Here is a 10,258-nt window from a genome sequence, read left to right as displayed (position 1 = left end):
TTTTAATCCTGCTGTTTACTATAATCACTACTGCTGTCTTTATTTCACCGCTGCTGTTATTTCGCTATTTCCACGGCCATAAAACTGTTACTACTGATAAACTCTTGCGAGCAAGTCTGTTTCCAGGTGCAGCTGAATTGACAACTCCGCTGTTAAGGCTTTCAAGTATTCTTTGTCTCCCCTTGTGTCGAATCAATAAATTGGGTACTTCCCTCGAAGACTGTTGCGATCCCCTATACTTGTGGGTCATCAATGCCCTTCTAGACTACGACTTCTATTTTAGATGCAAGTTGGATTGCACCGGCATGGCAGGGTTTTCCGCCCTCCAAAAGTGCACGGTGGCTATGCGGATGCTGGAATATGGAGCTCCTGGTGATTCTGCAGATGACTATCTTCGGATGGCGGAGTCCACCGCCCTTGATTGTTTCTACCGGTTCTGCAGGGCGGTGATAGTAGTGTTCGGGGACTTCTACTTGAGATCACCGACTGTCGAAGACACTTCTAAGATCCTCGCTTTCAATGAAGCTCGAGGATTTCCAGGGATGCTTGGAAGCATTGACTACGTGCATTGGAAATGGAAGAACTGTCCGTTTGCCTGGCAGGAGGGTCACAAAAAAGGCTGCACTGTGATACTTGAGGCAGTGGATACCCAGGATCTCTGGATTTGGCACTCCTCCTTTGGTATGCCAGGATCCAACAACGACATCAACGTCTTGCAGTGCTCGCCGGTCTTCTCCAAGCTTGTTGAGGGTCATGATCCCCCGGTTAACTTTGTGATCAATGGCCGGCAGTACAACAAGGAATACTATCTTGCAGATGGTATCTATCCAAAGTGGGCAACATTTGTGAAGACTCTCTCAAGCCCCGCCCTCCCGAAGGAGCAGCAGTTTGCCAAGGAACAAGAAGCTTGCTGAAAGGACGTCGAGCGTGCATTTGGTGTCCTCTAGCAAATATTTGCTGTAGTCCGGTTCCCCGTTTTGACTTGGTCAAAAGATCAGATGTGGGAGGTGATGAACTATTGTGTGTTCTTACACAACATGATTATCGAGGATGAGCGGAAGCATCCAGTCCCTCTGAGCGAACAAGCTGCACCATATGACATAGAGGGTCCTCTTGCACAGCCTAATCACCAGGCGCCGACATCGTGGGCTACGTTCATCGCTATGCGTCAGGAGATTCGAGACCCCGCAATGCATCAACAGCTGCAGGATGATCTGGTGGAGCACATATGGACGCTTTGAGGCAACACCAACTAGTTTCCATTCGATTTGTTTGAAAACTTGTCTTGTTTTGTTGAAGTGTAACGTTTATTTATAAAAATAAGCCAAATGTTGGCAAAACTGGTCAAATTCGCCGAATTATATATGAAATTTGGCATCCAGGGACGTTTTCCTCTAAAAAACACCGAACCCCCGGGTGTCTACCGGGGAGACGGCGAACTTCGGCGCTCCCCGGGCCAAAGTTTCATCCAATCCAGCGTTAAATGGCGCCGGATTTTGGCCCGAGGAGCCCCAAAGGCTGGAGATGCTCTAAGCTGAGAAATTTCATAGGGCTCACTGTAGGTATGATGGTGCTAGCGGCGGAGCAGCCCAATTAACTAGCAAAGAACTGATCGGGACAATTCACCAGCACGGAATGGATTAATGCACATACATTGTATCGATAGTCCCACCACTCTCCCCTATAAGGAGTTCCATCAGTTTATATGTGTAATTTTTCTGGTTGTAACAAGTCACAACAATCATTGTATAGTCTAAGATATAATGTGGAAGCGGGATTAAAAGAGGAATGAAACGTGGGTGTATACGAGAGGTATAATTACAGGGACCCTCCTCTCTAGAAGAAACAATAAAAAGATTACTTCACTCGCTCTACCTGCCCTAGCTAGTTTACTTGTAGTATTTGTTTTTACTATTTCCTAGATGGAAGCAAATATAAGTGGGTTTTATAGGGTCTTATAGAATAGATATTTTACTTTCAACTCCTCGTGGGTCCGATACTCAAATACTTACCGAATTGTACTACGGTAATTTTCTGCCCCTTGGGAATTATCACTCCCTTTTCTGGTTTAGTGGGCGCTGGGGGGGGTGGGGGGTGAAGAGTGCAGCGAGTCCCTAAGTCCGATTGGAGATAACAAACACACAGAAATACCTGCCCTAGCTAGTTTACTTGTACTATTTGTTTTCACCTTTCCTAGATAGAAGCAAATATAAGTGGGTTATAGGGCCTTAGAGAGTAGATATTTTACTATCAACTCTTTGTGAGTTCGACATTTAAATACTTACCAAATTGTACTACGGTGATATCCTGCCCTTGGTAATTATCACTCCATGATGTGGGCTCCTTCCGGTAACCCACATTGGCCTACCTTCCTTGGCCCAACATGGAGCCCATGAGAGTCACCGCAGCCCAAGGTACAGTTGTGATTCCGCTTTCATGTTTTGGATTGGATCGACACATCGGCTGCAACGGTGGAAAGATGGAAGGAGACGATTCCTTGATGAACAAGGCAATGAGATCTCACCTGTAACCTAGTCGAATCCGTGCAGGACTCTCGGGACCTGGCCTCCTATATAAAGGTCATGAGAGGGCCTGCCGGATCCTATCTACACAATCCCGCATACACCAAACCCTAGAACACTTGCTTCCCGGCAAGATCACCACCACACAGTCTATCGGCTACCCCATTGTAACCTTTTTCATCAATAATCAAGATCAGACAAGTAAGAGTATGGGTTTTACCTCATCGAGGGCCCCGAACCTGGGTAAATCTCGCCTCTTGCCCGTTTGGTATCCGATCCCTAGTGCTAACCTGCAGGATCCATCAACCCTAAGCCACTCATGGTGGGCATTGCCGAGGAGCCCCCTTGTCAATTGGCGCCGTCTGTGGGAAACTTGCTCGTTCAAGGCACATCATCGGCTGTTCCAATCATGCCGGCTACATCCGCATCGGCATCGTCATCGTTGGATCCATCATTGTCGGTCTTGGAGGATCCGATCTGCTTTGGGTCCTTCGAGTTCACCCCCACGCCTTCGCGCCGCGTTCGGCCTTTTCAGGCCTACGAGGTGGGATGGACATGATGTTCGGGAGCGTCCACGTCAGCATCAGCGCCGGTGGCATTCTACGACTTCCTCCCGATTACTTCGGGCCCCGTAGCAATCGCGACTTCATCGACTGCCACATCCTCCGCTTCCTCACCAGCAGTGACCGAACTGTCGGCTTCTACTTCATCGACCGCTGCATCGGCAATACCGATCGTGTCGGCCTTGTCGTCACCATCGGTGTCATCATTGCTCCGGACCACGTCTACAACGTCCGTCGGGTCTGATGACTCCGAGTCATCGTGTCTGACGTCGTACTACTGCAGCGACTGCGACACCAAGCACAAGCTCGGCTCGGACGCCCCCCCTTTGTATGCGGCATCAAGTACTCCTCTGATGAGGAAACAGTCGGCAACCACGGCGACATCATCCCTTTATCCGCGGCAAGGTTGGCACGTTACCATGTCTGAGTGACCTTTGACCATGAAACCGGAACCGAACCCCCTATGGGTGCCAATACTGCACGCATCAGCAACGATCGGCGGCAGGATGACGAAGCTAGCGGCAGCAACAGCAACACCAACATCTTAGTCTCTTAGGCGGAGTGGGACGCGGCGCAGAACTATGTTTGTGTGGCCAAGGAACAAGCGGATCTCAATCTACGTCGACTGGCAGCTAACCTATCAAGGAACATCACCAAATTGATGGCGACCACCAACAGCTGGGCTGATGGCAAAAACTGCATGCGGAAACTCCGCCCACGCAGCGACGGCAATGAAAATGTTCAAAGGCGCCTGAATGACTCGGGGAGCCGACAAGATCGCGGCAACGATCGCCGCAAGAAGAGGAGAGGCCGTGGCTACGAGGCGGTCGGCGATACCAACACTGTTATAGCTGGTCACATCGATTGGCGTGATGGCCAGCGCAACGATCAAAGCAATGACAATCGCGGTAGATCCGGAAGCAACCGAAGCAGCCTACGAGAACGCCTCCCACGGGTGCCTGACCTACCGATTGCAGGACAGCTGAACGCTCCTTGCTACTTGCACGCCTACATCGACTCAAAAGACAACGTCAAGAAAGCATCTCACCTGCTCAGGGACTGTCGACAGTTCCTCAAGCTTCGGAAGGTTTACGAGACATTGAACTCTGATTCCAATACGCAGACACACTTGACGATACAGGGTGCACCCGCCCCTAACCAACCGCCCGCGCCGCAGTCCCAGGACCAGCAAATCCAACCTCGCGCTCCAACCAAACTTTTCCCTCTACCACGGGGGCAGGTGAACATGATCCACAAGACCGGCATCTCCAAAAGGGATCTAAAAATATTCACGCGGGAGATAAATCTCGCGGAAGTTACCATGGCGAACGTCCTAGAGTACATCGACTGGTCCGAGCAGAGTATCCTGTTCAGCAGAGCCGATCATCCGATGGCCGTTCCTAGGCCAGGCCATGTTGCGCTAGTGCTCGAAGCACATATTGGCGGGTTCAATATAAGCAAAGTATTCATGGACGGAGGCAACGACTTGAACCTTATATTCGCAAGCATGATGAAAGCGATGGGCATCACAACAGACATGCTGCAAGAATCCGACACGGGCTTCCACGACATCCTCCCGACCCTACCCACATACCCTCTCGGCAAGATCTCCTTGGATGTTGTCTTCGGCAAACCCGATAACTTCATGAAGGAACAACTTGAGTCCGAGGTAGTGAATTGGGAATTGCAGTACCATGCTATCCTCGGGAGGCCAGCATTCGCCAAATTCATGGCAGTGCCCCACTACGCATACCTGAAACTCAAGATGCCAGGCAACAACGGGACCACAATCACCATCCATGGGAGCTTCTCACGATCTGATAATTGCGACAAATACTTTCAGAAGATCGCCTCCAAGTTCGGGTCATGGAAGAGCTCAGTGCACTAGATGTACTCACCGATTACAAGCAGCCACCTACCGATAATCGGAGCACAAAAACTGACGAGTTTGACGTTGCCAAGGAAGCAAAGAAACATCAAGTGCATCCCTCCGACCCGAAGAAAACAGTCAACACGACGGCTGAACTTACTATCACATAGGAAGGTGCACTCATCAAGTTCCTCCGTGAGCGCTGAAAAATATTTGCATGAGATCCATCCGACATGCCAGGTATTCCCAGGGAACTCGCTGAGCATGCCCTGAATGTTGACCCCAAAGACAAACCTATCCAGCAGACACTGCGCCATTTCTCGGATCCGAAGCGCAAGGCCATCAACGAAGAAGTCAATCGGCTCCGCAAGGCCAGATTCATCCGAGAACTCAACGAAGCCAACTGCGTAGCTAACCTAGTTATGGTACTGAAGAAAGATACGATGGTTCTCCGCATGTGCATCGAACCAGCCTCAACAAGCACTGCCCAAAGGACCACTTTCCGTTGCCGCACATCGACCATATCGTCGACTCTACGGCGGATTGCGATCTCCTCTCCTTCATCGATGGTTACTCCGGCTACAACCAAATCAAGCTAAAGGAGGAAGATCATGAGCTGACCGTGTTCATCACAGCGCACGGTGTCTTCTGCTACAACGTCATGACCTTCGGCTTGAAGAAGGCAGGTGCAACCTACCAGTAGTGCAAGCAAGACTGCCTTGGGAGCAGATCGGCAGGAACATCGAGGTTTACATCGACGACATCGTCATCAAGACCAGTGACGCCTCTACACTCATCAATGATCTTCAAGAGACCTTCGACAACCTCGACCTCTACAAAATAAGTTGAACCCGAAGAAGTGCTTCTTCGGGGTCCCTGGAGGTCAAGTACTCGGGTACTTTATATCAGCCCGAGGAATCAAAGCCAACCCCCTCAAAATCAAGGCCGTCCTCGACATGGAGCCGCCAAGAAGTTTGCAGCAGGTGTAACAATTGGCGGGTCGGGTGGCAGCTCTGAGCAGATTCATCGACAAGCTGGGAGAAAAGGCACTGCCCTTCTATCACCTGATGAAGAAATCAGAAAAGTTTGAGTGGACCACAGAAGCTCAAGACGCTTTCGACAATCTTAAGAAAGTCCTATAAAACGACTTCCCCGGTCCTCGTCACCCCTCATGACAGGGAGCCGATGCTACTATACATCGCCACTACAAGTCAGGTGGTCAGTACCGTGCTGGTAGTCGAACTCGAAGAAGCAGGAAAGATTCACGGTGCCCAGCGTCCTGTCTACTACCTCAGCAAAGTGCTCACCCAAGCTAAGCAGCGGTACCCGCACTATCATAAGTTAGCATACCCTGTATGGATGACAACCCGAAAGCTACGGCACTATTTCGCGGAGCACCCGATCATCATCGTCACTGAAGCTCCATTGAAGGACATACTCACCAACCCAGATGCTACGGGTCGAGTATCTCAGTGGGCCATCGAGTTGGCGCCACACGATATCTCCTATGTTAATCGAACAACCATCAAATCACAGGTCCTCCCAGACTTCTTCGTCGACTGGATCCAGTCAGAAACGCCGGCCGCTCCAGATACATCGGGCTCCTGGACCATGTACTTCAACGGCTCGAGGTGAAACAAGGGCGTCGGCGCTGGCGTCGTCCTCATATCACCTCAAGGCGACAAGATGAAGTATATACTGCGGATGAATTTCCGGCTGCCAACAAACAACGAAGCAGAATATGAAGCACTGCTGCACGGCATGCGCATGGCGAAAGCATGCAGCACCACACGCCTAGAGATCTACGGGGATTCGAACCTCGTCGTGCAGCAGTTGATGAATATGTGCGATGCGGTGAGCAACAACATGATTCCCTACCGTGAGATGTACTGCTTGATGGAAGGTAAATTCGAAGGCTGCAAGCTGAAGCACATAGGCAGGGGCAACAACGAGGAAGCCGATACTTTGGCAACCATCGGCTCCACATGCTCTGCAATTCCGAACGGAGTCTTCTACGAAGTAATCAATAAACGTTCCATCAAGTTCAAACCTACCTCACCCCCACACAGCCAACTACCGACTCGGGGGCTGCGCCCGAAGCAGTCGACAAAAACATCGTCATCGGCCCAAACCAGCAAGTTCTACTCCTCGAGCCAGTTTGGACTCAGCCTTTTCTTGCGTATTTACTTCGGCAGGAACTTGCCCACGACCCAACAGAAGCAGGGCGTATCGTACGCCGATCTAAAGAATACACGGTGGTAGCGGGCGAAGTCTACAAACGAGGTATATCAGGCATCACTAGTAGGAAAACCATTATAGGTAGAAATGGCATCTGTGGCGCCTAAAAAATATGCTCCACAAAAATTATTTCTGTGGCGCACCAAAAATATGCGCCACAGAAATTAGTAATTTCTGTGGCGCATGTAGAACTGGTGCACCACAGAATTTCGACTTTCTATGGCGCATGTGGACGGATGCGCCACAGAATCTTCATGGGGCCCACGCGGGGTCCAGCACTACACATGGGCGAAGGGAATTCTGTGGCGCATCAGGCACATGCGCCACAGAAAGTCAAAATTCTGTGTCGCATGGTGGCATATGCACTACAGAAGTTCATATTTCTGTGGCGCACCAAAAATATGTGCCACAGAATTCTGAAGGATCTTTTCTCCCCACGCAACTCCACCAACCCCCCCCCCCCTTGGATCGCATTTTTTAGCACTGTAAAATAAGAAAGAAATAGATAGAAATTTCAAAAAATAAAATCCTTCGAGATTCCCATATATTATGTCATCTAGCACCACTGAAAATTAACAAACGTGAATTTCGACTTTTTTTGCAAAATCATCAAACTGGTTTTCTGGTTGCATATGAACTCGAAAAAAACGCACAATATATCAAAATGTTCCCACGAAAATTCTACATCTGAATTCAACGGGGCTTACCCGGTTGGACAATTTTTAGAATCGCCAAATTCGAAAAGAGTAAAAAGTTACGGCCAGTTAAAGATTTTTTCCTGCAAAATAGAAAAAATGGAAAAACAAATCTGTGGCGCATCTTCTGCCCCATGCGCACAGAAGTTTTGTCCGGAAATTTGAAATTCGGAGGCGCCAATCTCCTCCTCGACTTCTCCTCCACCACCACTTCTCCTCTCACTTCTCCATCTCCTCACTTCTCCTCCACCACCACTACCACCTCCTTCCTTCTTCCCCACCACCACCACCTCCTCCTCCTCCATTCTTCTCCGGCGACCACCACCACCACCTTCTCCTCCTCCGGCGACCACCACCTCCTCCGGCCACCACCAACACCACCACCACCACCACCACCACCTCCGGCCACCACCATCACCACCACCACCACCACCTCTTCCTCCGGCCACCACCATCACCAACACCACCACCAACACCACCACCACCTCCTCCTCCTCCGGCCAACACCACCACCACCACCTCCTCCTCCTCCACCACCACCACCACCACCTCCGGCCGGCCTCCGGCCGGCCTCCTCCTCCTCCTCCACCCACCCACCCACCCCACCCCACTCACCTTCCGGCGAAATTCCAAAAAAACCGGCGAAATTTCGGCGGCCCCAGATCTAGATCTAGATCTAGATCTGGCCGCCACTTTTTTTTAAAATTCAAAAAAAAAATTGTGGTGCATATTGGCATGGCGCGCCACAGAAGTTTTCAAGACAATTCTGTGGCGCATATTGACCTAGTGCGCCACAGAAGTTTCAAAATTTCCGTGGCGCATGTATATGTGCGTCACAGAATTCAAATACTAGTCGCATAGCAACTGTGGCGATCTGGATATGCGCCACAGAATTCAATTTTGGTGCGCCACAGATAGCCTATTTTCCACTAGTTCAAATTTCAACGATGCATCACACTCGAGGATGTGAAAAATTTTCTGCGGGAGATACATGAGGGCACTTGCGGGCACCACGCGAGCAGCCGAGCACTTGTCGCCAAAGCCTTCAGAGCTGGATTCTACTGGCCAACAGCAGCCAAAGACGCCAGGGACCTGGTCAATGCTTCGCGCCGAAACCACACGCTCCAGCCACAGACCTGATGATGATACCTCTTGCGTGGCCTTTCGCGCAGTGGGTACTCGATCAAGTCGGGCCAATGACGAAATCTTCGCCGGGAGGTCATACTTATCTACTGGTCGCAGTCGACAAGTTCACCAAGTGGACAGAAGCTATATTAGTCACCAATCAAGCGGCTGCAAACTGTCAAGTTCTTCAACTGACAAGGTCATACTTCTTCTTCTTCTTCTTCTTCTTCTTCTTCTTCTTCTTCTTCTTCTTCTTCTTCTTCTTCTTCTTCGACATTTCCTACGAGCTCGTCATCCTCGGGCTCGACTCTAGTCTCGGGTGCAGGAGGATAGCACCTTGGGATAGTTGAAGCCTGACAAATCAAAAGAAGATCAAAGTCAAAACAAACCATCGGCTAAAAATATCATATCGAATGCAAAATGCAAAATAACCTTGGCTGGAAGATGACGAAACTCGTATGGCTTTTTAAGGGCTACGAAGGAAATGGTGTCTTCTTGGCCGAAGTGCGTCAAGCGTTTGAATTCATCCAAGAGTTCCTTGTCCGAAAGATCCGTGGCATTGATCTGGGTCACATCCTTGGCGCTAGTGTACAACCACATCTAGTGAGCCCTCGACATCACCGGCTAGATACGGCATCTCAGGAACAAAGCAGCGACTTCAGTGCCAAACATTGTTCGGCCGCCGGCATTTCTCATCTACAAGACCTTCTCATATAATTTGTCGGCTATTGGAGTGAGGATTTCTTGCTCCCGAGCTCCAGTGCTCCTTGTTAGTTTAAAAAATTCAAAATTATATTTGTGAGTTTCAAAAAAAATTGAAAAAAACATTCGAATGTAGCTCATGAATTATCCCACAAACGTGTAAAATATCACTTTCAAATATTTTGTACCCTGAGCTGTACAAAAATAACAAAAATGTAGATCTGTAGAAGTATGTTTGAAATCCCAAAATTTTATCAGATTTGTCATTTTTGTGTAGCCCATAATACAAAAATTTAGAGTCACGATTTTACATGCTTGTGGGATAGAACACTAACTATGTGCCGAATTATTTTCATATTTTTTTGAAACTTTTAAACCATGATTTTAAATGTTTTTTAACGGCGAGAGCACTGGTGCTTGGGAGCAAATGACACTTTCCCCGGCTATTGCCTTTTCTTCGACAGCCAAGATGTTCTTCCAATAAGTCTCCGTGAACACATGTGATCCTCACATCACTACCATCCCCTCCGGTTGTCCCGATTC

Source organism: Lolium rigidum, chromosome 1 (genome assembly GCF_022539505.1).
Source record: "Lolium rigidum isolate FL_2022 chromosome 1, APGP_CSIRO_Lrig_0.1, whole genome shotgun sequence".
NCBI classification, from domain to species: Eukaryota; Viridiplantae; Streptophyta; class Magnoliopsida; order Poales; family Poaceae; genus Lolium; species Lolium rigidum.
Note: the sequence above shows the minus strand (reverse complement) of the source record.